The sequence below is a fragment of the Periplaneta americana genome, chromosome 5 (genome assembly GCF_040183065.1).
Source record: "Periplaneta americana isolate PAMFEO1 chromosome 5, P.americana_PAMFEO1_priV1, whole genome shotgun sequence".
Lineage (NCBI taxonomy): Eukaryota > Metazoa > Arthropoda > Insecta > Blattodea > Blattidae > Periplaneta > Periplaneta americana.
In genome coordinates, this window is record NC_091121.1 from 187,482,682 (window position 1) to 187,497,347 (window position 14,666).

The 14,666-nt window shown below is 39.3% G+C and overlaps 1 long non-coding RNA gene across 1 annotated transcript in view; it reads right to left on the minus strand.

Annotated features, from left to right (window-relative positions):
- Window positions 1-412: 412 nt before the first annotated feature.
- Window positions 413-14,666, minus strand: part of LOC138700346 (uncharacterized) — a 153,122-nt gene continuing 138,868 nt past the window's right edge. The window contains exon 3 of the long non-coding RNA XR_011332332.1: window positions 413-594. This is a non-coding gene — a long non-coding RNA (uncharacterized lncRNA). The remainder of the gene's footprint in view (window positions 595-14,666) is intronic.

Here is a 14,666-nt window from a genome sequence, read left to right on the forward strand (position 1 = left end):
GAAATAATTACGATAGTACTTCTGTGTTTTGTCATACAATAGCAGATAATTTTGAACAAGATGTGTTATTTTTTCTTTGTTCATATTATTTAATTGTAATTTTCTGTATAGGCCTACATACTATTTCAGCAATAACTTTCAATAAAGAAATTGCGCTATCAAAAATGAATGTGACTCGTTTGTTTTTTGACGAAGTCTTCACGAGAACATAAGATCATAGCCAAAACAAGAAATTCTGTTCTGTCAGTGGAATAAATATTCTAGCTCATGAATTCTATTCGATTCGGTTTCTGCTATCTTCCATTTAAATACATTGTGAAGATAAATTCTGTTCGATTTGATTCCGCTAAGTGAGAGCGGGAACTACTCGAATAAGGGCAAATTCAAAGTTCCAGGAGGAATACAAGACATAGAAGGTTTAACTTAGAATTTATTCAAGAAAAACAAAGGAATTAAAATACAAAATATATTTTACAAGAAATATAACAAATAATACATCAAAGAACTTAGAAAAATCCTTCACTTCTTCTTAACAATCTTGCTCATTGGTTTCAGGAAAAGCTGTGGTCATCCCCTGGCGGGCAGACGAAACATCTGGAGAAGAAATTCACAATATCAGCTCAATGTTATCCAAAATGTCATATCTTACTTTACAATTCTTCTTTCTATTTCCCCATTACTACTACTATTAAGTTAGCCTAAACACACATTCCACTTTTGCCAGGACATTCCAGTTTTCACACAATTGTCCTCATGTCCCAACAAAAACTTCAGGACACTTGCATTTCCCGAATTTCAGTAGAGATGCGAAATACAATATTTCCTCAATTCAAGACCATTACAAAAATATCTATTTTCACAAGACACTAACAAGAGTATTTCACTAAACAGCAGTGCAATGAGGTGAAAATTAATTTTCTATCTGCGCGACCACAGCATCCATTATTGCTATTTCATCTCACAGGACTGCACTCAGGTGGAAACAATTTCCACAATACCAGGAAACTTAATTTGTTATCCCCTCTCCAATTTTAAAATGCTTTAGCAATAGACGTAAGTAAACTTCAAAACAGTTTTCCTTTACAAATGTATGCAGGCACATGGATTTCAACTGTATCATAACACCGTTCCACAGAAACTAAACATATTCAAGTCAGGAGAAGAATTCTAAAATCTCGGCAGCCTGGAAACAATACCCATGACTAGACTGGACGGCATTTCGGAAGGCGGTTAGCTTCTATATGCGCCGTAGCATTTCTGGTATGTGACGTCACAAGCTTGTACAGTGGAACCAATCAGAATCAGTCTATAACAAGCACTTCCCGAGTTCGTTTGTTCACGTGCGAGTGTTTCAATACATTGAATAAGTGAAACTAACATTTACTGTGTGTGTGTAAGATAAATAAATGGAAGAAGAGACTGTAAAAAGACAAGTATTACACAAGCAAGCACGGAAAATAGTGTTTAAGGTGTATAATTATTTTAAAAACTTTGACGAGCAGAACGCTGCCGGCCATCTTGATGCTGGCAGCAACGTTGCCAACATGCAAGAAACGACTGCAGAAGCATGTGGTGTGGGATTGAGAACTGTGCAAAGAATATTATTAGTGAAGGAAAGAGGGTTTGTTTGGTGTCATGCTTAAAGTAATCAACGGCTAAGGTCATTATTGTCTTTTGATAATTTAAATTCTCTCCTGCGCTATTTGTATTGCACGTGCGCGTGAAGTACGATGTGGCAATATTGTAAGCTGCCTTGCTTTCTCTATCTGTCTCTCTCGACGCAAACACTAGCAGACAACCACCTTCCGAATTTCCGTCGACTCTAGTGTGCTGTGAACTTTTCTTTTACGATTTTAAATGAACTGTACCATTTCTAACATTTTTTAAATCCAATCCACAGCTGTGACCTGTGTGACAGAAGGGAACCATGGACTCCTCAGCACCCCAGCGATGACAAACAGCGAATGGAAGGGAGCCAACTACCACCTGCGCCATCTATACACGAGAGTAGCAGCCCACGGACTACATCACTGAATATGCCTAACCAAGGGATACCACAGCCCCACCGACGGATGTCAGTGCACTATATGTGGAGGACCCTGCGATACATATCACATCATCAAATGCAAAGAAAGAACATTGACACTATCCCACTACGCAAATGATGCTAACTTTGCTTAATTATACTTATGTACACAGTGTGTTTAATAAATATATTATATTTTATAACATTTATTAACATAATCACTACCACCGTCTCATCTTCTGTGTCACTTACTCCACAGAATCTAACACCCACTCCTGAACTGCCCCACAATGCCCTGAAACAAGACACGTGGCAATCACACTTCTTTGCAAGTCGTTTAAATCTCGACAACCTATGAAACACCAACATACATAGGTTGGATAAAAAGTAATGGCAACACTGCTGTCACGTGACGATGGTGCGTTCGAGAGTTTCCAGCTGTATGGACATGAACAAGGACTGTTAGATGAGTTAGTTAGTGTAGCCAGCGGCTACAGTACTCTGTCAATCTACTGCAATGTGTAGAACGCTGAGTTTCATAGGGATAGTGCGAGCGCCCTAAGATCATATTTACAATACTAGAGCAATGTTCCTGGATCAAAATTGAAGTGGCACGAGGTCGTAGTGCACAAGAATGTTTTCAGGGACTGCGTGAAGCATGTGCCGATGCAGCGTTGTCATATCGCACAGTGGCACGATGGGTTAAAGCGTTTCGGGAAGATCTTGTTGGAAGTGCTGTGAAGGTGATGTTCATTGTGGCGTATGACATTGATGGGGTAATACTGCACCACGCTGTACCTCCAAGGCAGATGGCAAACGCGGACTACTACTGCAGGTTCCTGCAGCACCACCTTCGTCCAGCCCTCAGAAGAAAACGACGACACTTGGGGATACAGAACCCCATCATTCTTCATGATAATGCAAAGAGTCACACTGCTGCTGCTGTCAAGGACCTCTTGCGTCGTTAGCAATGGGAGATTCTGGAACATACTCCGTACTCACCCTATATAATCCATGCGATTACGATCCATTCCATCCATTCCATCAATTCCATTCCATCCATTCTATCAATTCCATTCCATCAATTCCATCCATCTCTTCCATCAATTCCATCCATCCATTCCATCAATTCTATCCATCCAACCATTCCATCAATTCCATCCATCCATTCCAACAATTCCATCCATCCATTCCATCAATTCCATCCATTCATTCCATAAATTCCATTCATACATCCATCAATTCCATCCATACATCCATTCCATCAATTCCATCCATCCATCCATTATGTGCATTCCATCAATTCCATTCCATCCATTCCATCAATTCCATCCACCCATCCATCAATTCCATCCTTCCATTCCATCAATTCCATTCCAACCATTCCATCAACTCCATCCATCCATTCCATCAATTCCATCCATCCATTCATTCCATCAATTCCATCCACCCATCCATTATTTCCATCCATCCATTCCATCCATCAATTCCATCCATTCCATCAATTCCATCCATCCATCAATTCCACCCATCCATTCATACATCAAACCTATCAATTCCTTCCATCCATCCATTCAATTAATTCCATTCCATCCATCAATTCCATCCATCCATCCATCCATTCTATCAATTCCATTCATCCATCAATTCCATCAATTCCATTCATCCATCCATCAATTCCATCAATCCATTCCATCAATTCCATCCATCCATTCCATCAATTCCATCCATCCTTCCATTCCGTCAATACCATTCCATCAATTCCATCCATCCATTCCATTCATTCCATCCATCAATCCATTCCATCAATTTCATTCCATCCATCCATTCATTACATCCATTCCAGCCATCCATTTCATCAAGTCCATCATTCCATCCATTCCATTCCATCCATCCCATCAATTCCATTTATCCATTCCATCCATCCATCAAATCCATCTATCCATTCCATCAATTCCATCCATCCAACCATTCAATCAATTCCATTCCATCCATCCATCCATCAATTCAATCCATCCATCCATTCCACCAATTCCATCCATCCTTTCCATCAATCCCATTACATCCATGCATCCATCAATTCGTTCCACTCCATCCATTCTATCAATTCCATTCCATCAATCCATCAATTCCATTCCATCTATCCATCCATTCCATCAATTCCATACATCCATCCATCAATTCTATCCAAAATGTTAATTGTTATGTTTTATTTAACGAAGCTCGCAACTGCAGAGGTTATATCAGCGTCGCCGGATGTGCCGGAATTTTGTCCCGCAGGAGTTCTTTTACATGCCAGTAAATCTACTGACATGAGCCTGTCGCATTTAAGCACACTTAAATGCCATCGACCTGGCCAGGGATCAAACTCGCAACGTTGGGCATAGAAGGCCAGCGCTATACCAACTTGACAATCAGGTCGACCCATCCATCCATCCATTCCATCAATTCCATCCATCAATTCCTTCAATTCCATCCATCCATTCCATCAAATCCATTCCATCCATCCGTCCATTCCATTAATTCCATTCCATCCATTCCATTAAATACATTCCATCAATTCCATCCATCCATTCTATCCATTCCATCAATTCCATTCCATTCATCCATCCATCAATTCCATCCATTCCATTAATTCCATTCCATCAACTCCATCCATCCATCCATTCATCCCATCAATAACATCCATCCATCATTTCCATGCAATTAATCAATTCCATTCCAAACATCCATCAATTCCATCCATCCATCCATTCCATCAATACCATTCCATCCATTTCATCAATTCCATCCATCCATTTCATCAATTCCATCAATTCCATCCTAAATTCACCCATCAATTCCTTCCATCCATCCATCCATCAATTCCACTCCATTAATTCCATCCATCCATCAATTCCATTCCATTACATCCATCAGTTCCATCCATTCCATTACATACATTCCATCACTTTCATTCCATCAATTCCATCAATCTATTCATAAAATCCATCCATCCATTTATTCCATCAATACCATTCCATCCATTCCAAAAATTCCATCAATTCCATCCATCCATTCCATTTAATCCAATAATTCCATCCATTCATCCATCAATTCCATCCATCCATTCCATCCATTCATCAATTCCATTAACCCATCCATTCCATCAATTCAATTAATCCATCCATTCCATTCTATTTATTCCATCAATACCATTCCATCCATTCCATCAATTCCATTCCATCTATCCATCTATTCCATTCATTCATACATTCTATCCATTCCATCAATTCCATCTGTCCATCCATCAATTCCATCAATTCCATCCATCCACCCATCAATCAATTCCATCCATCCATTCCATCAATTCCATCCTTCCATTCCATCAATTCCATTCCATCCATTCCATCAATTCCATCCATCCATCCATTACATCAATTCCATCCATCCATCCATTCCATCAATTCTATCCATCCAACCATTCCATCAATTCCATCCATCCATCAATTTCATCCATCCATTACATCCATCCATTCCATCAATTCCATCCATACATCCATTCCATCAATCCATCCATTATGTGCATTCCATCAATTCCATCCACCCATCCATCAATTCCATCCTTCCATTCCATCAATTCCATTCCATCAATTCCATCCTTCTATCCATTACATCCATCCTTCCATTCCGTCAATACCATTCCATCAATTCCATCCATCCATTCCATTCATTCCATCCATCAATCCATTCCATCAATTTCATTCCATCCATCCATTCATTACATCCATTCCAGGCATCCATTTCATCAAGTCCATCATTCCATCCATTCCATTCCATCCATCCCATCAATTCCATTTATCCATTCCATCCATCCATCAAATCCATCTATCCATTCCATCAATTCCATCCATCCAACCATTCAATCAATTCCATTCCATCCATCCATCCATCAATTCAATCCATCCATCCATTCCACCAATTCCATCCATCCTTTCCATCAATCCCATTACATCCATGCATCCATCAATTCGTTCCACTCCATCCATTCTATCAATTCCATTCCATCAATCCATCAATTCCATTCCATCTATCCATCCATTCCATCAATTCCATACATCCATCCATCAATTCTATCCAAAATGTTAATTGTTATGTTTTATTTAACGAAGCTCGCAACTGCAGAGGTTATATCAGCGTCGCCGGATGTGCCGGAATTTTGTCCCGCAGGAGTTCTTTTACATGCCAGTAAATCTACTGACATGAGCCTGTCGCATTTAAGCACACTTAAATGCCATCGACCTGGCCAGGGATCAAACTCGCAACGTTGGGCATAGAAGGCCAGCGCTATACCAACTTGACAATCAGGTCGACCCATCCATCCATCCATTCCATCAATTCCATCCATCAATTCCTTCAATTCCATCCATCCATTCCATCAAATCCATTCCATCCATCCATCCGTCCATTCCATTAATTCCATTCCATCCATTCCATTAAATACATTCCATCAATTCCATCCATCCATTCTATCCATTCCATCAATTCCATTCCATTCATCCATCCATCAATTCCATCCATTCCATTAATTCCATTCCATCAACTCCATCCATCCATCCATTCATCCCATCAATAACATCCATCCATCATTTCCATCCATCCATTCCATGCAATTAATCAATTCCATTCCAAACATCCATCAATTCCATCCATCCATCCATTCCATCAATACCATTCCATCCATTTCATCAATTCCATCCATCCATTTCATCAATTCCATCAATTCCATCCTAAATTCACCCATCAATTCCTTCCATCCATCCATCCATCAATTCCACTCCATTAATTCCATCCATCCATCAATTCCATTCCATTACATCCATCAGTTCCATCCATTCCATTACATACATTCCATCACTTTCATTCCATCAATTCCATCAATCTATTCATAAAATCCATCCATCCATTCCATCAATTCCATCCATCCATTTATTCCATCAATACCATTCCATCCATTCCAAAAATTCCATCCATTCCATCAATTCCATCCATCCATTCCATTTAATCCAATAATTCCATCCATTCATCCATCAATTCCATCCATCCATTCCATCCATTCATCAATTCCATTAACCCATCCATTCCATCAATTCAATTAATCCATCCATTCCATTCTATTTATTCCATCAATACCATTCCATCCATTCCATCAATTCCATTCCATCTATCCATCTATTCCATTCATTCATACATTCTATCCATTCCATCAATTCCATCTGTCCATCCATCAATTCCATCAATTCCATCCATCCACCCATCAATCAATTCCATCCATCCATTCCATCAATTCCATCCTTCCATTCCATCAATTCCATTCCATCCATTCTATCAATTCCATCCATCCATCAATTCCATCCATCCATCCATTACATCAATTCCATCCATCCATCCATTCCATCAATTCTATCCATCCAACCATTCCATCAATTCCATCCATCCATCAATTTCATCCATCCATTACATCCATCCATTCCATCAATTCCATCCATACATCCATTCCATCCATTCCATCAATCCATCCATTATGTGCATTCCATCAATTCCATCCACCCATCCATCAATTCCATCCTTCCATTCCATCAATTCCATTCCATCAACTCCATCCATCAATTCCATCCATCCATTCATTCCATCAATTCCATCCACCCATCCATTATTTCCATCCATCCATTCCATCCATCCATCAATTCCATCCATCCATCCATTCTATCAATTCCATTCATCCATCAATTCCATCAATTCCATTCATCCATCCATCCATCAATTCCATCCATCCATTCCATCAATTCCATTCATCCTTCAATTCCATCCATCCATCAATTCCATCCATCCATTCCATCCATCCATCAATTCCATCCATCCATTCCATCAATTCCATCCATCCTTCCATTCCGTCAATACCATTCCATCAATTCCATCCATCCATTCCATTCATTCCATCCATCAATCCATTCTATCAATTTCATTCCATCCATCAATTCCATCCATCCATTCATTACATCCATTCCATCATTCCATCCATTCCATTCCATCCATCCCATCAATTCCATTTATCCATTCCATCCATCCATCAAATCCATCTATAAATTCCAGCCATCCATCAATTCCATCCATCCAACCATTCAATCAATTCTATTCCATCCATCCATCAATTCAATCCATCCATCCATTCCACCAATTCCATTCATCCATTCCATCAATTCCATTACATCCATGCATCGATCAATTCGTTCCACTCCATCCATTCTATCAATTCCATTCCATCAATCCATCAATTCCAATCCATCTATCCATCCATTCCATCAATTCCATACATCCATCCATCAATTATATCCAAAATGTTAATTGTTATGTTTTATTTAACGACGCTCGCAACTGCAGAGGTTATATCAGCGTCGCCGGATGTGCCGAAATTTTGTCCCGCAGGAGTTCTTTTACATGCCAGTAAATCTACTGACATGAGCCTGTCGCATTTAAGCACACTTAAATGCCATCGACCTGGCCAGGGTTCAAACTCGCAACGTTTGGCATAGAAGGCCAGCGCTATACCAACTTGACAATCAGGTCGACCCATCCATCCATCCATTCCATCAATTCCATCCATCAATTCCTTCAATTCCATCCATCAATTCCATCAAATCCATTCCATCCATCCGTCCATTCCATTAATTCCATTCCATCCATTCCATCAATTCCATCCATCCATTCTATCCATTCCATCAATTCCATTCCATTCATCCATCCATCAATTCCATCCATTCCATTAATTCCATTCCATCAACTCAATCCATCCATCCATCCATTCATTCCATCAATAACATCCATCCATCATTTCCATCCATCCATTCCATGCAATTAATCAATTCCATTCCATACATCCATCAATTCCATCCATCCATTCCATCAATTCCATCCATCCATTCCATCAATACCATTCCATCAATTCCATCCATCCATTTCATCAATTCCATCAATTCCATCCATACATTCACCCATCAATTCCTTCCATCCATCCATCCATCAATTCCACTCCATTAATTCCATCCATCCATCAATTCCATTCCATTACATCCATCAATTCCATCCATTCCATTACATACATTCCATCACTTTCATTCCATCAATTCCATCAATCTATTCATAAAATCCATCCATCCATTCCATCAATTCCATCCATTTATTCCATCAATACCATTCCATCCATTCCAAAAATTCCATCCATCCTTTCCATTTAATCCAATAATTCCATCCATTCATCCATCAATTCCATCCATTCATCAATTCCATTAACCCATCCATTCCATCAATTCAATTAATCCATCCTTTCCATTCTATTTATTCCATCAATTCCATTCCATCCATTCCATCAATTCCATTCCATCTATCCATCTATTCCATTCATTCATACATTCTATCCATTCCATCTGTCCATCCATCAATTCCATCAATACCATTCCATCCATCCACCCATCCATCAATTCCATCCATCCATCCATTCCATCAATTCCATCCTTCCATTCCATCAATTCCATTCTATCAATTCCATTCCATCAATTCCATCCATCCATCAATTCCATTCCATCAATTCCATCAATTCCATTCCATCAATTCTATCCATCCAACCATTCCATCAATTCCATCCATTCATCAATTTCATCCATCCATTCCATCAATTCCATCCATCCATTCCATCAATTCCATCCATACATCCATTCCATCAATCCATCCATTATGTGCATTCCATCAATTCCATTCCATTCATTCCATCAATTCAATCCACCCATCCATCAATTCCATCCTTCCATTCCATCAATTCCATCCATCCATTCCATCAATTCCATCCATCAATTCCATCCACCCATCCATTATTTCCATCCATCCATCAATTCCATCCATCCATTCCATCAATTCCACCCATCCATTCATACATCAAACCCATCAATTCCTTCCAACCATCCATTCAATTAATTCCATTCCATCCATCAATTCCATCCATCCATCCATTCTATCAATTCCATTCATCCATCCATTCCATCAATTCCATTCATCCATCCATCCATCCATTCCATCATTTCCATTCATCCTTCCATCCATTCCATTCATCCATCCATCCATTCCATCAATTCCATCCATCCTTCCATTCCGTCAATACCATTCCATCAATTCCATCCATCCATCAATCCACTCTATCAATTTCATTCCATCCATCAATTCCATCCATCCATTCCAGCCATCCATTTCATCAATTCCATCATTCCATCCATTCCATTCCATCCATCCCACCAATTCCATTTATCCATTCCATCCATCCATCAAATCCATCTATCAATTCCAGCCATCCATCAATTCCATCCATCCAACCATTCAATCAATTCCATTCCATCCATCCATCTATCAATTCCATCCATCCATCCATTCCACCAATTCCATTCATCCATTCCATCAATTCCATTATATCCATGCATCCATCAATTCGTTCCATTCCATCCATTCTATCAATTCCATTCCATCAATCCATCAATTCCAATCCATCCATTCCATCAATTCCATACATCCATCCATCAATTATATCCAAAATGTTAATTGTTATGTTTTATTTAACGACGCTCGCAACTGCAGAGGTTATATCAGCGTCGCCGGATGTGCCGAAATTTTGTCCCGCAGGAGTTCTTTTACATGCCAGTAAATCTACTGACATGAGCCTGTCGCATTTAAGCACACTTAAATGCCATCGACCTGGCCAGGGTTCAAACTCGCAACGTTGGGCATAGAAGGCCAGCGCTATACCAACTTGACAATCAGGTCGACCCATCCATCCATCCATTCCATCAATTCCATCCATCAATTCCTTCAATTCCATTTATCAATTCCATCAAATCCATTCCATCCATCCGTCCATTCCATTAATTCCATTCCATCCATTCCATTAAATACATTCCATCAATTCCATCCATCCATTCTATCCATTCCATCAATTCCATTCCATTCATCCATCCATCAATGCCATCCATTCCATTAATTCCATTCCATCAACTCAATCCATCCATCCATCCATTCATTCCATCAATAACATCCATCCATCATTTCCATCCATCCATTCCATGCAATTAATCAATTCCATTCCATACATCCATCAATTCCATCCATCCATTCCATCAATTCCATCCATCCATTCCATCAATACCATTCCATCCATTTCATCAATTCCATCCATCCATTTCATCAATTCCATCAATTCCATCCTTACATTCACCCATCAATTCCTTCCATCCATCCATCCATCAATTCCACTCCATTAATTCCATCCATCCATCAATTCCATTCCATTACATCCATCAGTTCCATCCATTCCATTACATACATTCCATCACTTTCATTCCATCAATTCCATCAATATATTCATAAAATCCATCCATCCATTCCATCAATTCCATCCATCCATTTATTCCATCAATACCATTCCATCCATTCCAAAAATTCCATCCATTCCATCAATTCCATCCATCCATTCCATTTAATCCAATAATTCCATCCATTCATCCATCAATTCCATCCATCCATTCATCAATTCCATTAACCCATCCATTCCATCAATTCAATTAATCCATCCATTCCATTCTATTTATTCCATCAATACCATTCCATCCATTCCATCAATTCCATTCCATCTATCCATCTATTCCATTCATTCATACATTCTATCAATTCCATCTGTCCATCCATCAATTCCATCAATACCATTCCATCAATTCCATCCATTCCATTCATCCATCCATTCCATAAATACCATCCATCCATCAATTTCATCCATTCCTTCCATTGCATTCCATCAATTCCATCCACTCATTCCATCAATTCCATCCATCCATTCTATCAATACCATCCATCCATCCATTCAGTCCATTCCATCAATTCCATCCAACCTTTCCATCAATTCCATTCATGCACCCATCCATCAATTCCATCCATCCATTCCATCAATGCCATCCATCCATCCATCCATCAAATCCATTCCATCCATCCATTTCATCCATTCCATCCATCCCATCAATTCCATTCAACCATCAATTCCATTAATCCATTCCATCAATGCCATTCCATCCATTCCATCAATTCCATCCATCAATTCTATCCATCCATCCATTCCATCAATTCCATCCTTCCATCCATCGATTCCATCAATTCCATTTCATCAATTCAATTCATCCATCCATTAATTCCAACCATCCATCCATTCCATTCATCCATTAATTCCATCGATCCATTCCATCACTTCCATTCCATCCATTCAATCAATACCATCCATCCATTCCACCCATCCATCCATTCCATACATTCTATCAATTCCATCTATTCATTCATCAATTCCATCCATCCATTCCATCAATTCCATCCATCCATGCATTCTATCCATTCCATCAATTCCATTCCATCCATTGCATCAATTCCATCCATCCATCATTTCCATTCATCCATCCATTCCATCAATTCCATCCAGCCATCAATTCCATTCCATCAATTCCATCCATCAATCCATTACATACATTCCATCAATTCCATCCATCCATTCCATCTATACCATTCCATCAATTCCATCCATCCATTTCATCAATTCCATCCATCCATTTCATCAATTCCACCCATCCATCCATACATCCACCCATCAATTCCTTCTATTCATCCATCAATTCCATCCAACCATTCCATCCATTCTATCAATTCGATTCCATCAATTCCATTCCACCCATCCATTCATTTCATTACATACATTCCATCAACTACATCCATTCAATCACTTCCATACCATCAATTCCATTCATCCATCCATTCCATCAATACCATTCCATGCATTCCATCAATTCCATCCATCCATCCATTCCATCTATTCCATCCATCCATCAATTCCATTCATTCAACCACTCCATCAATTCCATCTGTCAATCCATCAATTCCATTTATCCATTTCATGAATACCATTCAACCCATTCCATCAATTACATCCATCCACCCATCAAATCCATCCATCACTTCCATTCATCCATCCATTCCATCAATTCAATTCCGTCCAATCCATCAATTCCATCCAACCATTCCATCAACTCCATCCATCCATCCATCAATTCCAAACATCTATCCATTGAATCCATTCCATAAATTCCATCCATCCATCAATTTCATTCATTCATCCATTCCATCAATTCCATTCCATCCATTCCATCAATTCCATTCATCCATCAATTCTATCAATACCATCCATCCATCAATCAATCCATTCAATCCATGCATCAATTCCATCCATGCACCCCTACATGAATTCCATGCATCCATCCATCCATTCCATCAATACAATTCCATCAATGCCATCCATCCACCTATCCATCAATTCCATCCATTCATCAATTGTATCCATCCATCCATTTCATCCATCAATTCCATCCATCCATTCCATCAATTTCAATCAATCAATTCCATCCATCCATTCCACCAATTCCATTCCATCCATTCTATCAATTCCATCCACCAATTCCATTCCATTCATTTCCATCCATCCATTAATTCCATCCATTCCATCCCTTCCATTCCATCCATCCATCCACCAATTCCATCCATCCATTCCATCCATACATCCATCAATTCCATTCATCCATCCATTCCATCAATTCCGTCCATCCATTCCATCTTTCCATTATATCCATTCATCCATTCATTCCATCATTCCCATTCCATCAATTCCATCCATCCCGTCAATTTCATTCCATCAATTCCATCCACCCATCAATACCATTCCATCCATCCATACATTCCATCAATTCCATTCCATAAATTCCATCTATTCCATTACATTCATTCCAACACTTCCATCCATTCCATCAATGCCATCCATCCATTCCATCAATTCCATCCATCCGTCAATTCCATCCATCCATTCCATCAATTCCATTCCATCCATTCTATCAACTCCATCCATCCATCCATTCCATTCATCCATCCATCCATTCCATCAATTCCATCCATCCTTCCATTCCGTCAATACCATTCCATCAATTCCATCCATCCATCAATCCACTCTATCAATTTCATTCCATCCATCAATTCCATCCATCCATTCCAGCCATCCATTTCATCAATTCCATCATTCCATCCATTCCATTCCATCCATTCCATTCCATCCATCCCACCAATTCCATTTATCCATTCCATCCATCCATCAAATCCATCTATCAATTCCAGCCATCCATCAATTCCATCCATCCAACCATTCAATCAATTCCATTCCATCCATCCATCTATCAATTCCATCCATCCATCCATTCCACCAATTCCATTCATCCATTCCATCAATTCCATTATATCCATGCATCCATCAATTCGTTCCATTCCATCCATTCTATCAATTCCATTCCATCAATCCATCAATTCCAATCCATCCATTCCATCAATTCCATACATCCATCCATCAATTATATCCAAAATGTTAATTGTTATGTTTTATTTAACGACGCTCGCAACTGCAGAGGTTATATCAGCGTCGCCGGATGTGCCGAAATTTTGTCCCGCAGGAGTTCTTTTACATGCCAGTAAATCTACTGACATGAGCCTG